A 14316-nucleotide genomic window follows, 5' to 3' on the forward strand; every position below is an offset into this window, starting at 1 on the left:
CTGGGGAGATGCAGCGTGCCCCCCCCCCCGGCCCCGTGTGGGGCTGTGACGCCGTGGTGGCAGGGTGTGACAGTTCCCATGTCCTCTTGGTCTTGAAATTCGTCACCCAACAGCTTTCTGCTGCCCTTTGTGCCACTGCAGTTCCTCCTGCTGTCGCTGCAGCAGCTCTCACACAGCAAAGCGACCTCCCAGACTTTTAAATTGCAACTAAACTTTTCATTTTTTACCAACAGAAATCAAATTGGAGACAAACACTCCTGCATCGGGATATGAAGTCCTTTGCCCTAAAACCATTTTGCACCATGCTCAGCGTGAGCTGGGGAGCTGCACAGCCCAGGGGTTGCTTTTTCCCCCTCTTAAAGCTCCAATTTCTCAGCATTAATGTGGCCTCCCCCTGGCTCTGCAATATTGGAGCTGCCCGGTGGAGTTTCCTATTCCAGAGGCTTTCCCTGCTGCAAATCCTTTCTCTCCTATCCCTCCTCCTTTCCCCTTTGCTGGTGATGATGGTTAAAGGCGTTGGGATGTGAATAAAGGGAGGAGATGGGGCTGCTGGTGGGAACATGAGATGGAGAGCAGCAGTGGGATCATCCCCTGAAATAAAACTTGCAGGGGAAGTGAGAGAGGAAACCGGGGATATTTTAAGGCTGTTGTCTGCTCGGAAACACCCTGCTGCCATCCCCTGCGGGCCTGGAGGATTTGGACCACATGAGATTGTGTGTAATTAGTGCCTCCTTGCGTTCTGGTTATTAGCTCGGGTAATTTTGAGCCGTCTTGAGGCTGTAGGTGAATGCTTAAAGCACCTCGCTACTGGTCACAAATATATTTCACGTGCAATGGATCCAGGTACCAAAAACATTCTGCATTCAGCCCCCGCTGCTGTTTCCAAAAAATTTGCCGCATGTTTCACCAGGGCTACTTCTTACCAGGTCTCCTACATGCCTTCCTGGGATTGCTTTCAGTTTTGTCAAGTCACTGCTCGTTTTATCAGGGCTGCCTTGGGTTTTACTGCAATCGCTGCGTGTTTTGATGGGGTGCTTGCATGTCTTATCAGAATTATTGCGTATTTTGCCAAAGCCACTGCACATTTTACCAGGCCACTGCCTGTTTCGCTGGGATCACTGCATATTTTGCTGGGGTAGTTGCATGTTTTACTGGGACTGCTGCACATTTTGTATCTTTTACCAGCTTGCTTAGCAGGATCACGGCATGCTTTGCCGGAGTCATTGCTTACTTCATCAGGATTTTTGCACATTTTTTTAGAATCACTGAACGTTTTACTGGGCTTGCTCCATACTTCACCAGCCCGCTGCATGCCCTGCCAGGTTTGCTGAGTGTTTTAGCTGCAGGTATTTCCATAGCTACTGGATTTTTTACCACGCCACTGCACGTTTTGCCAAATCGCTGTGCTTTTCCCAAGCCATTTCCCGCGGATGCTGCGCACACCATCCCAGCCTCCTCCCTGACCCCCCGGTGCCCCGATCTGCAAATGTGTTTAAAACAAACCCGAATCCCCCCCGCAGCCTCTGAATTGCTGAACGTGAGGCTGTGCTATTACATTATTTTTTCCCAGCGTTCGCGGAGCGCCGTGGCCCCGGCAGGGGGGCTCTGCCAGCTGCTCCCTCCTGAACATGCAGCCCCGGAGGGCTCGACAACATTTCCCAGCCCACAGGGATTGCTGGCAGGAAGCAATCTGGCAAACAACATGTTTAGAGGAGACTGATGTCTCGGAGCCGCTGAACCATTTAATTGCCAATAAATACAGCCCACATGTAAATAATTATGGAGACCCGGAAAACTCTGTCGTCTTCTCTGAATGGAAGGAACTGGAAGCCTGAAAACTCCCCGCGGCAAGTAGATGAATGAAGATTTCTCGTTAACATGTGAGCAACGAGCATCAGGAAGCCTGCCCGGGTATCTGTTGGTGTCGCTTTTGTAGAGTGATGGTCCCTGCTGGGGTGAGAAGGGTGAGGTAGTGCCCATGGATGCATTTGTGGGAATAAATCTTCAAAATTCATCGTTTTCCACCCGTGGCCAGATCATGCTTTTTCCAGGCTCTTGTTACATCCCGTCAGGATTATCGCAATACCCTTTTTTTCGTATTTATTGGGATAAATGTATCTCAGCCCCAAACTTTGGACATTTGTAAGCATCATGTGCACACTGCCAACAAATACAGCTGCCTTTTTTCTCCTTTTTCAGGACACTTAAGAAAGCATTACCGGTGCTGGGTGGCTGGTGAGCTGACACCACCACTTGTCACGTCCACGCTGCTCTTGCATTGATCTCATCCATCTTTTAGTTACTCTTAAATCTGACCTGTTTGGGCTGGCTGCAAGGAAGCAAGCTGGACTTTGACAAGCTCTGGGGCTCAATTCTTTTTCCTTGTCTGTATGTGTCAGGATGGGACCGTGACTATTGCCCCTAGTTTGTACCAGGATCACTGCTTGTGTTACCATCCTTTAACCAGCAGCTTGTGCATCCCAGGGGGATCTTCATCCCCTAAGGTAACTCTGGAGGGTGCTTTCATCAAACTTGACCTCTTTTCCCATGAGCTTGCCCTATCCAGCAAGACAGCTGTGCCCGTGCGTCTCCACCATGGGGACGTCCTTGCTCCGGCCTCGTTCCTCCTCGCTGCTGGCTCTGGAGGTCTGCTGGGGAAGGGGAACTATTCCTTACCAAACAGGGATGGATGTTACCGAATTCTGGGTGGTTACAAGAGACAGGGACACCTGAAAGGGCTCTCCGAAGACTTCAACAACAGAAGAAATAGGGACTCCAGAGCATATCTGGACAGGTTTGGACACACAGAGCTGAGCTGAGGCCACTTCCAGCTGCGTATATGAAAGCTCAGAGCAAAGCACCTATGCCAGAAAGGCCAAATTTTGGAGAGGGGAATTGCAGGATAGTACATTTATCATGGCGTAGCCACAGCAGAGCGCTCGGGGCTCTGGCAACCCCCCGCACCTGTCTGTGTTTTGCATGCTGAGGTTACCCCAACGCCCTTGGTGGACAAGGAGGGGTGGCATCAGAAAGGGACCGCAAATTCCCATTTCCACCTCGGAAGGAGCCACGTCAGTCCGGCAATTCGGCGTTTCCCCGGGGTTTAGGGGTTCCTATAGCAACAGAGCGCCGCTCGTGGCAGCTCTTCCCTTTCTGACAATAAAAGAGCGCTCACGCTCATTTTCTGAAATTAGTGCCAGTCACCCTGCACATTGTGGTGCCGCTTGCGTGTTGTCAACATGGTTATACTAATCAGCAGCCAGTACATCGGCTGAAGCAAACCAGAGGCTGAAACGATTACCCCCTGTCTAGGGCCACAGCTGTAGGTTGCGTGGAGAAGGATCTGTCCCCAAAACATTACTGCCAGGTGTAGCAAACCAGGGCATGAAGGATGACCCCATCTCTGCTGCGATAAATGCCCAGGGCTTCTGTATCACCCCCCCAAAAAAAAGTTCATTTTTGAAATGCAATGCAAGTGATGCTTGAGTTGTGGGTTTCTTTAGGGGAATGCTCCCAGCCCTGCTCCATCCTTGGCTTGTGGCTGAGCCCTGGGTGGTGGTACCCAGATGGGAGTGCTTTGGGTGATGGGGCTGGGTGGTTTGAGGAATGGTACAAGGCTCTCACCACCAGCTCAGGAAAAAACGAAGAACTAAGTATGGTAAATGCCAGCTTTTACTCTGAGAGAGGATTTGGTAACTGTGGAAAAAAAATAAGGAGCTTCTCACCATCTGCTAGGGGAGCTGAATGAAGGATAAGCTAACTGATTGAAAGGTAAACCAGGGTTTAAGAAATCTTTATTAATTTGCCACAGCAAGACCTTGCTATGCTTAAAGGAATTAAAATGTGAGCTCTCAGAATCATCCTGCAATGAGCTAAGGAAGAGGAGATATTGGGGGAACACATAATGGGATGGAAACAAGTCCGTCCGTAAATCACGTTAAATAATTTGCTGCTGCTGAAGGATTTGGCAGGTCATGGAGTGGTAACGTCCACGTGGAGACATTACGGTTGTCTGATCCAAATGGATCTAGGATATTTCCCTGCCTCCCTTTCGGTGTTGTGGAGGGCAAATGGGATTCAGATGGCCTAAGCTGAGCAATAAAACAAATGGTGATGTTTGGCAGTGTGCATGGACCAGGTGCCCACTGGAAACTGCCACCTGCCGAGCCACCAGCAGTGTTTTCAGCTTCAGCCCTCAGAGGGCTTATCATCACAGGCTCATAGCTTTGAGTTAAACACATTTAAATTTGAGTTAAGCAAAATAATTATCCCAGCTCTTTGGAAATCAGGCTTCTAATCTCCGGCAGAAGCAGCAGGGGTGGGCAGGAGCAGGCTGGAAGAAGTCCACACGGAAAGGCAGCAGAAAAAGTTCAAGGAACAGAAATGGACTATTTTATATATCACTTTATATGCTATAAAACAAAGGTGAGTGTTTGGATGCTGTGACACCAGGTAAGTGTTTTGCCTGAAAATGATAGGTTGAGCTTTACGGATGGGTAAAAATGGGCTGAGGTCCCAGAGCTGTAACGGGCCCAAGGTGCTTCCAAAAACGGTGGGATGCCGAGCTCAAGCTCTGCATAAACAACAGGAATTTTTGGTAGAAAACAACTTTTAATGAAAATGTTCTGGCTAGCTCTGTGGGCGACACTCCTTTCCTCAGACAGGGGCTTGCCAGGAGAAACCCTGGTGCTTTCTGGAGCCCAGGGGTGCCCAGGAACATTGGGAGACAAGAGGAGCACTTTGCACACCGTGAGTGCCACAAAGCACTTTTTTGCTGTAATTCCCTTCTTGCAGAAATGCCAAGTTCATCATTTCTAGCTAGCTGCCACTGAACTACTGGGTAGTATTGCACCAGAAGGTCGGCAGGACAGTGTGCAGTTAAAGCAAACTTGGTGCGCTTGGAGCAGTAACTTCCAGGGGCTGAGCTAAATGTTGAGGGCTCCCCTACTCAAGAAAGCCAGGCTGCTCCTGGTGGGCTCAATGTGCATTGTGTGCATATGCTGTTTATCAAAAAGCCTTTTGTCCTTTTATTTATTTATTTTTAACTGTGAAATGTTTTTTTTTAAATAGGTCTTCACAAAGCTAAGTGTTACCAGAGCTCAAATTAGTTAGTTTTTTTTTTTTTTTTTCCACATTAGCTACCCGTGTACCACCACCTTTCATTCCTAAAAATGCCTTTGTAGCAATCAAACCTTCTAATGTAGTCAGAATAGTACTGGAGGAACAGCTTTAAAAGGGATCTGCTGCTTGAAAGGATGGTTTTGAAAGAAAGTGTGGGTAAGAGCAGGTCCGACTGGGAGCTTTCCAAAATACCCAGCGGGACTGGAGACGGATCAGGCCACCCAACGAGCTGGAAGCACTGATGCTCACGCAGTGAGGAATACCCTCGCGATGCTAAAAATCCTTCTGGTGGCAGCACGAGCAGTGAAACCACAGTGCTAGCACGGGTCTGAGGATGCCCCAGCAGTTTTTACCCGGCCACTGGCTCCGCAGGGGCCATGGCAAACACCACAGCGAGAGTGACTCAGCCACGATAGTTAACAAATAATGAAATAAGGAGCACATAATAACTGCTTGTTTTGTTCGGTCCTCAGAGCACAATGCAAAACTCTTAGTGATACATGTAAATAGCAGTGCTTAATGAGCAGGGCTCTGCATTCTTACCTCTCGGCCACCCAGCCGCGAGCAGTAGTTGCAGCCCGTGCTTTCAGGGTTGTTACCTCCTGCCAAAAATAGACTTGCCAATGGTCTGCATTAGGTCCTCTGGGCAGAAGACAGCAGAAGGTCATGTGGTGAAAACCTCTCCCTGCTGCTCTGCCCCGTTATCTGTTCGACTTCCAAATGAGGAGAAATGGGAGATTTTTTGCCTGCGTCAGATTGGTTTCAGACCAATGGGGTGAGCCAGGAGGGAAAAAGCCCTCCTCCATCCCCTTTCTCTGGTGGATGCTTTGGCCACACTCTTCTTTCTCCAGTGGCTTCACGCCCCAGAGCCCCGCACACCATCTTCCCAGCCCTGGCCATGCAGCTGAGTCTTCCAGGAAGAAATCTGAGGAAATAACTGCTTCTCCGAAGTATTTAAAATCCATCTTTCTGGTTCCTCATTAGGGCAATCGCGCTCTGCCTGCTTCCTACAGCATCCCCTCAGCCAAAACTCCTCCTTCCTGGGCTTCCCCATCTCCTACCGGGCTTCACCCAAGCACTACCAGTCACCAGCCAACTCCATCCTCTGGTCCTTCCGTCTGTCATCTGGAGCACAAGAGACACACACAGCTCTCCTTGCTCACAAAAAGATGCTTTACAAAGCCATAGCCATATTTTAAGCTCTTATTTTCACACCCCAAGGCCATGTGGGATGGTCTTGTAGTGCAAGTTTTTAGACTGGGCCTTTTTGCTATAGCCTGTCACCATTTGGCTGTCCTGGAGCAAGCCTTTGTTCAGACCTCTGCTTTTTGGAGCTGAGCGGTGATTTTGTCAAATCTCCCCTCTCTAGGGTCTGTCCAACTTGTTCTGGAGGTGGCTGGGCCTTCTCTTCCTGAGCTCCTCCTGAGCTCCCAGAAATGCTCAGATCCCTTCAGCTGAGCCCTGGCAGCTCTCTTCTCTCTGCAGCAGAGCCATTAGCCTGCTATTACACCAGTGAGGGATAAAACACTTATTCCAGCTCCTGAAAATGTTAAGGCTTCAGCGTGAAGCCTTTTTGTCTGTCGAACAGTACAAATCACATGGAAATGCAAAAGCTGATAGCCATGTTTCTTTCTGCAGTTTTTGACAGAAGATTAATAAATCCAGTTCTTACTTCTTGATGAAGACTGGGCTCATTGACCACCCTGGGTGATGCTGGATTTGGTGCACCTGATTTCTTACCATCGCTTGGAGGTCTCCCTGGGCTAGAAAAGCAGGAAGAACTGGTTGTTGAGGTTTGTATGTGCTTGTAGTCGGTCATTGATGAACTACACTGTGTGTTGCCTGTACCAGTTTGTCTAGGTCCCCTTTCCTCCCTAGCCTCAAGCTCCCAATTTCTTCTGCAGCTTTTCTGGGACATTGGGTACCGGTGGGAGCTGCTGTGATGGTTTCATTCATCAGGACTTCAGAAGCAGCTTTGCCTTCTCGTAGCTCACCCTGTCAATGCAAGATGCTGAAAATACATCACTGATAATAATTGATGGGAAAAGATAAAGTTTGAGATAGGGAAAGGAGATGTGTTAGCAGCAATTTGCTAAGCGCATCACTTGGTCTGCAAAAGTTGGTTCTTGTAGTACGGCAGTGACCTAGGGGATGGGGAGCGGGACTGTGCTTGCTATTTAACATGCATTTCAGGAATGCCTAGCTCGGTGGTCCCCAAAGGAAAAGTGAGCCCAAGCAGTGGCAGCGAAAAGGAGGAAAATTGCTGATGTAGTGCTGGTCAAGAGGGCTCATCCCTCTGCATCCCTGCTCTGCAGCTCAACAACATCTGCTTAAATGCTTCTTAATAACCCAAGAGAGCTGCCTGGAGGGGACAGCCCAGGTGGGTGGGAGATGCCAGCCCAGCTGTGTGCGTTTCGAGGCCCAGCCTCCTGCCCGGCAGCATTCCCCAGGCTGCTGGTGCAGAAGGCAGCCTGCGTGCAGCCTGACCCAGCCAGCATCCTGCACCAAAATGAATGACTCATTTATTTTATTTATTTATTTTTTTTTCTCCCTCGGGCTAAATGACTTCTTATTTCTTTAGAAGCGGGAGCACTCAGGTCTGCCAAGTCCCACAGGCTCCAGCAGGGAGCAAATTGCTGGAAGAGGAGCTTGACAGCCTGAAAGAGCTCAACACCAATTTGGCTGATGATGTCAGCTAAGCAGAAATGGGGCCAGCTGGCTCCTTTAGGGGCGATCTGCTGGAAACTCTGGCACTTTCACTGCCTGAGCCTCTTGCTTAGGATCCTCTCAACCAAAGACTGTAAAGGGAAGCAAACTGTTATCATTTATATATGGCTCTTCCCTCTTTACCTCTGCTAGACAGGGAAAAAGGACTCCAAGAAGCACAAGCCCGTGGCTGAGGAGCGAGCATCCTGGCTGTTTCTGCCTGTGGTGTGAAGGCAGGACCCGGGGCTGTGACCTCCCTTGGTCAGGATGAAGACATGCAAGGCCACGAATGTTTCTTTCTGGCAGAGCAAAATGATTCTTTCAATCCCAAATGATGAGGGAACAGCCCTCCTTGTTGGTGGAGCCCCAGCAAGAAGTCCTCATTGCCAAGACGGACCCTTTCCTGGACCTCTGCCATCTGTGGGCTCCTTGGGGCTCTCCATGGCCCTGCTGCTGTCCCAGTCAAGGCATAGTGACCAGTGAGGCCTGCCAAAACCATACGTGCCTCCCAAAAATGTAGGAGGAAGACCCATTTTTTGAACCTGCTGACTGTCCTGGGGGACACCAGCAAGTGGCTGGGACCAGACCACTGCTAATTAAGGCCAACCACATGCATCCTCGCATAAACAACATGCACAGGTGATCCATTTTTAGAAAGAAGCCATTAATATTTATTTCTGCAGTAATTGCTCACCTCAGTTATTTCCAGGGGCTACAAAAAGGGGTCTGACAGCACCATGCTAACCTGGATGATGGTTTGAGCCAGAACAAAGCCTGGTCTGCTCATGTCTGGGACAAGGCTCTTGTGGAACCTCTTCACCTCTATCATCTGATCATCCTGCAGCAATTCCCGTCTCTGTAATAGCTTAATGTAGCAGGGATGGGTTTATTTTTATTTTCTGAAATTGGTGTAAGAGAGGCAAAAGCCTTGTCAGCCCTCCCACTTCCCCTCCGACTCCTCCATCACAAACTGCTTCTCCTTCAAGCTGAACCATTTGGTCATTTCAGCCATCAGAATTCTCCATTTACTTCTGCTGAGCCCTGGGAAAGCACCAGCCACCAAGGAACACCACTAGGGCACCTCCATCACCCCAAAACACGCATACCCTGCTTCGGCTGCCCCATCACCTCGCTGTTTTGGTGTCCAGGGGAATGTTAAAGCCCTACTCCGTGTCTTCTGACCTTTTCCCACCTGGCCACCGTGCCGTTCCCCCACTGCAGTAACAGAAAACGGCCAAAGGTAAATAGCGGCCACTGACAAGAGCATTTCCAAAGAGCATGACATTAAGAAGTGTGTAAATTTGCTGCCTGGCACGTAGCTGGGGAAGTCTGGCCACAATCTCTGGGCCTCCTCGGGGGAACCTTTGCACAGGAGCTATTTCTGCACCACTCGTTGCTCATGTCTAATAAGAAAGCCAAGCTGGAGCTCATAACTACAATAATTCTTTAATATAAGACAACAGCTAAACAAACAGACATCAGAGAAGAAAGCTTGGGCAGGAAGGGGAGGGATAAGCATGTCTTTATCTCAGTCTGGTTGCGAACACCCTCCTGCAGACACTGGTTTTGAACCAAACTCCATGGGAAGAAGAGGGGTGATATTTAAACCTGGGCTCCAAAATGTCCAAATTCCCCCCTCTGCTCTCCAGACCTGCTCCCTCGTTTCTTAATTTCTATGTTATCTATAACCTCCTGTGGACAAGAGCTCTCTCATTCCCTCCTGATAGGTCTACATGAATTTCCCTTCTGCTGCCATTTAAAAATGCTTTTGGATTTCAAAATATTTGAGTGGGTTTGTGAATAAAGAGACCCCTATGGAAGGTGAATGGGACAAGAACGGCTTATCTACAAGGGAAAAAAAAAATCATTACTGAGCTGCAGTTAACTGTTGTTTGTTTGTTTGTTTGTTTTACTCAGAAGACATGAAAATAAGCCTGTATGTATGTGTTGCAAAGCTACCTTGTTAGCTGAGACCAAGACTTAAAAAGAAAGATGGGCACAGTTTGTACAGACGATGAAATTTCCATGTACAACCAAGTGGTTTGAAACATGAGAGCTGTTTTGCAAGACCTGCTAAGGAAGTCAGAATTGAAGGGATCCCAGGCTAGATTTGTAATTTTATTCCTAACTAACCAGGAAACAATAATAAGAAAACAAATGAACATTTCCTAAGCATTTTCCAGCCAAGTTCTTCCACGACCCCAGTTCAGCAGAGGGGGTTCTCTTTTAGTGGCTGTCAGCTGCAATTGCATTCATCACTGACGACATCAAGGCAGAACAAACACAGCAAGGTAAAACTAGTGGAAAATTACCAGGCTAATTTTGTTTGCTGTGCCTGATTGGAAGACAAAGGAGGAAATTTCCAAGAGGCGATTCAGTACACATGTAAAAAAATATCAGCAATCCTTCATGTACATTTATAACTAAAGCTACGTCTCAATTTATTCTGAAAGGAAGGATGAAGGATGTCATCATTTGCTGCTGAGGGAGAAAACTGAATGGTAATCAAATAATGGCAGTAGTACCTTGCATGTATGTAAGCTCTTTCAAATGATAATCTTTCAAGTGCTTTGTAAAGAACAAATAAATATTATCTTTCTCTTAGAGCTACAGATATCTAAACAGACTGAGGCTGAATGACCTGGGCCCTTGTTGTTAAATCCCTCTGTAGATTTGTCCCTAATATTTTCCCCTTTGGAGATCTCTGATAAGAACTTGGTGGTGGTACCCTTCGATTTAAGAAAGTTCTGCACCTTTCCTAACAGCCCAAAGCTGAGACAGCTGAGAAATGGGTGGGCCTGGGGAGGCTGCAGAGGATGCGTGGTTGTTTTCCCTGCTGGACATGGAGACAGCCCTGCCCAAAGGTGATGCTGGGGGCTGCGCTGGAGGAAAAGACTTGTGTTTTGTGACGGTGGTCCTTGAAGGTGCCCTCAAACCACTCGGTCTGGGAAGCATCAGCATCCTGATGGTGGTAGAAGGAGCCACCATGCCACCAGGGATGGAGGGATGTTGGGGGACAGGCACAGGGGACAAGAACAGGCCAGCTCAAAATAGGCAGGCTAAAGCCACATGTCTGGAGTATCAAAATCACTGATTATAACCAATTTAAGGAGGATCATATGAGCAAAGGCACATGGCAATCCATGTAAACACGGTATTGCCAGTTTCCAAGTCACTGACAACTCAAAGCAAGTGGTCTCAGATGTTCCTGAGACATATTCCAGCAGATGGGAGAGCTGTAAACTGCCAACTCTCACCAGAGAAGAGAATAATCAGTTCTCTAAATACCTGTCTGTAATATGACGGGAAGGACTGTGAGGGTTGCAGTCCAAGGAGCATTTGTTAGAGGTCCCATGCTGCCAGCATTGAAATGTCTTGGGGTTAACAGAGAACAATTTCATAAATCAAAAATATTTTCCTCAGCTGAAAAGCAGATCATCTTGTATCTCATCTTGACAGTTAAACAAGGATTAATCTCAGAGCTGGAAATTAATTGTAGCTCAGATATGTGCAGCCAAAAACTGATTGGACAACTGAAATGTGCAAAGACCCAACCCAGGCGTCGTTATCAGTTTTAATAAATCATCTGATAAAACATTTAAGCAACATGAGAATGATTGCAGATGGCTGATGATGAATCTTCATCCTGGAGGTCATATCCTACATTCAAGACTTTCATACTAATAAAAATAAAAAATAAAAATAAAATAAAAATAAAAATGTTAGCTGTCTAGATTTTGGGTAGTTTAGTATCTCTTTAGCTTATGGCAACAGGCTGTCACAAGGCTATTTGTGGGTTGCAGTTGAGACCAAGAGCAATGCTAAGCTGGCAAGATCACTGGGTTAGCAACCATATTTTAGGTGACAAGAGAGTTTGTGAGGAGAAAATATGCTTAAGCAAAATATTCAACAAAAGACTTAATAACGGAAGATGGTTCAACAAAGTTGCCCCTTTTATAGCTGCCAGTTCCTGGTAGAACAAGCTAAGAGGATCCTGTTGAGGAAAGCTCCACAGAGTCAGCCTTCAAACATATTTTATCACTGATTTGTCTAATTTACTTTCATTAAGTGAGCAAATTGTGTTCTTCTTTATATATCCAGTTTCTTTGAATCAGAGACTGTGGTTCCTGAATTTGTGGAGTGGTTATGAATTTATTCTCAGAAGACATTGGGTTTTAGCTCACACTTGCAAAACAGTATTTTCCCATTTCCTGCACGTAATTTGGGGAGATGAGCAAAACAACTCAAGGGGGGAAACACGGGGGTGGGGATTTGTTCTCCTGGCATTTGAGAATGACAAATTCTAGTCAAGCATGAAAATATGGACAAGGAAACCTTGTATTCTTTGTAGATCAGTTCCCCAGAACTGATTTTTTTTTAATGGTCTTGGAGACATGAGTTATTTCAGATTATAGGAATATATAAAAGAGGCTGAGAAGGAGAGAGGAAGAAATCACAGAGGCAACCCTGCTTTGGGCCACCACGATGGATGGTGGGATCCTCTTTCAAAGCTGCCCGTTAGTGCCTCTGAGACCCAGCTGGGGAAAAAAAAAAAAAGGAGAAAAAAAGAGACAAGAGGAGTTAATTAGGGGAATTCAAGGGGTTTTAATTAAGGGTGAGGTAATAGAGCTTGTGATGAGAGGAAATTAAGAAAGAAAAAATCGACAGTGGATAACAGCTTCTGATTTCCTATGGTGCTATTGGTTTGAGGGAGGACTAACAGCCTAAGGCAAGTAGTAAAAATGCCATCCTTTTAGGTCAATTAAAGCTAAGTTGGACAAAATAGTAGGAAATGCAGATGAATTCGGGGCAGGGGGGGGGGGGGAGAAGGGTTAGGATCCTGCCCCCATTCGCTCAATTTTTAAGACTTGGAGATAGGTACAGACCTAAATTTTGTCTGTTGACAGATATAAAACAGAGAATCTGCCAACTCTGCCCATTTAGTAAATGCTTCTAATGCAACCTTGATTTTGGAAGAGGCTTGATTTGGCTTGGAATCTGCAGGGATTTTCGTCAGTTGCTGAAAATAAGCAAAAAGGACCAGGGTCCTGCGGACGAAGGACCTCTTTGTTTTATTTGTCTTCTCTTGGGTAAAAAGTGGAATGTTCTTTCTTTCCTTCTGTCTGCCTGTCTGTCTTTCTTCATGTAAAGAATCTGAAAGGAATTGACCTTCATTTCTCAGCATCCTTTGGGAAGAAATGGGCTTGCATCTCAGGTCACATCCTCATCCCCTAAGTATGATGGTGCATAGAACAGCAAACCTTGTATGGTCTTCCAAAGACACAAAAAAAAATTGATTCTTCAGTACTCTTGAGCATGTGGGGATGGACTGGCACCCCTTCAGGGGACACCATGGGTGCGGAGGTGAGCTTCACATCACAGCAGGTACCCATGGACCACAAGAGGTTTTTTAACCCCTAGATCTTCAGTGAGACCTTGGGCAGAGCAAGCCTGTGCCATAGACCCACACATGGCCCCAAAACATTTTTCCCCACTCACACAAACCCATCGCTGTAGGAAATCCCTCTGTTCCCTTAACACCCTCCTCCTGGGATTTTGCAGGTCTTCTCCCACTGCAAGACCAGCTCCATTTCTGTCCAGCTGGCTAAGAGTTAAGAGGGAGAAATCCCTACAGCTTTCCAGGGCAATAGGATCAGGAAATAAGGGCTGACGCTGGAGTGAATTGCTTATTTAAGACTTTACATTGCATATGCTCAGACTCTTTAATTTGTGTTCTCTGCATCTTTAGCCAAAGGTCAAAAAGATTTCGCTTTTGTGGTTCGTGTTTGCTGTGAGACTAAGCAAGAGGAGAGCCTTGCTCATAAAGCCCTGAACGCTGTTCAATACCATGCACTGATAATGTTCTCCAGACCGCTTCATCCCATGGGGGGAAAAAATCTGTATAAAGTCCGGAAAAGCTTCTTCCTGCCTCAAAACATGTGCAGCAGCAAGACCAGGCAGGCATCCATCGAGGAACAGATGGTCCAGCCTTATCCACCCCAAGGTGACTTTGACTTGGGGACCATGTAGTGACTTTGGGGGCAGGTCCTACAGCCCCAGTGGGACCCAAAACTTGCCCCCAGCTTGATTAAAACAGCCTCTTCTTGATCTGTTTGTCTTCAGAGGAGAAAAATAAAGTTCCGCTGGCAGCAGGCATGCCTGGGCTTTGCTAGCAGGAGATTGGCATCCGGAGAACTGGGCAGCAGGGATGCGCAGAGCCCGGGCTGGGCATGGGGGAGAAAATCCTCCCTGCTGGTTCTCACGGCACGTAATGAGGCGGAAAGGTCACTGAAAGGTTTAGCTCAACTCGTAAGTGAAACGGGGATTTGGGGATTTCCGTGCAGTATTTAGCACAGGGAAAACCTCCTCCTTGCAGCAGCTCTACAAGCCAAAGCACAGAGTGGGGACAGCGGCTGCAGCCAGGCCAGGTGGAGTCCATTTTCCCTTCCCTCCCTCCTGGGGATATCCAGCTGGCACACCAAAAAAATC

This window comes from Cygnus olor, chromosome 5, assembly GCF_009769625.2.
Source record: "Cygnus olor isolate bCygOlo1 chromosome 5, bCygOlo1.pri.v2, whole genome shotgun sequence".
Lineage (NCBI taxonomy): Eukaryota > Metazoa > Chordata > Aves > Anseriformes > Anatidae > Cygnus > Cygnus olor.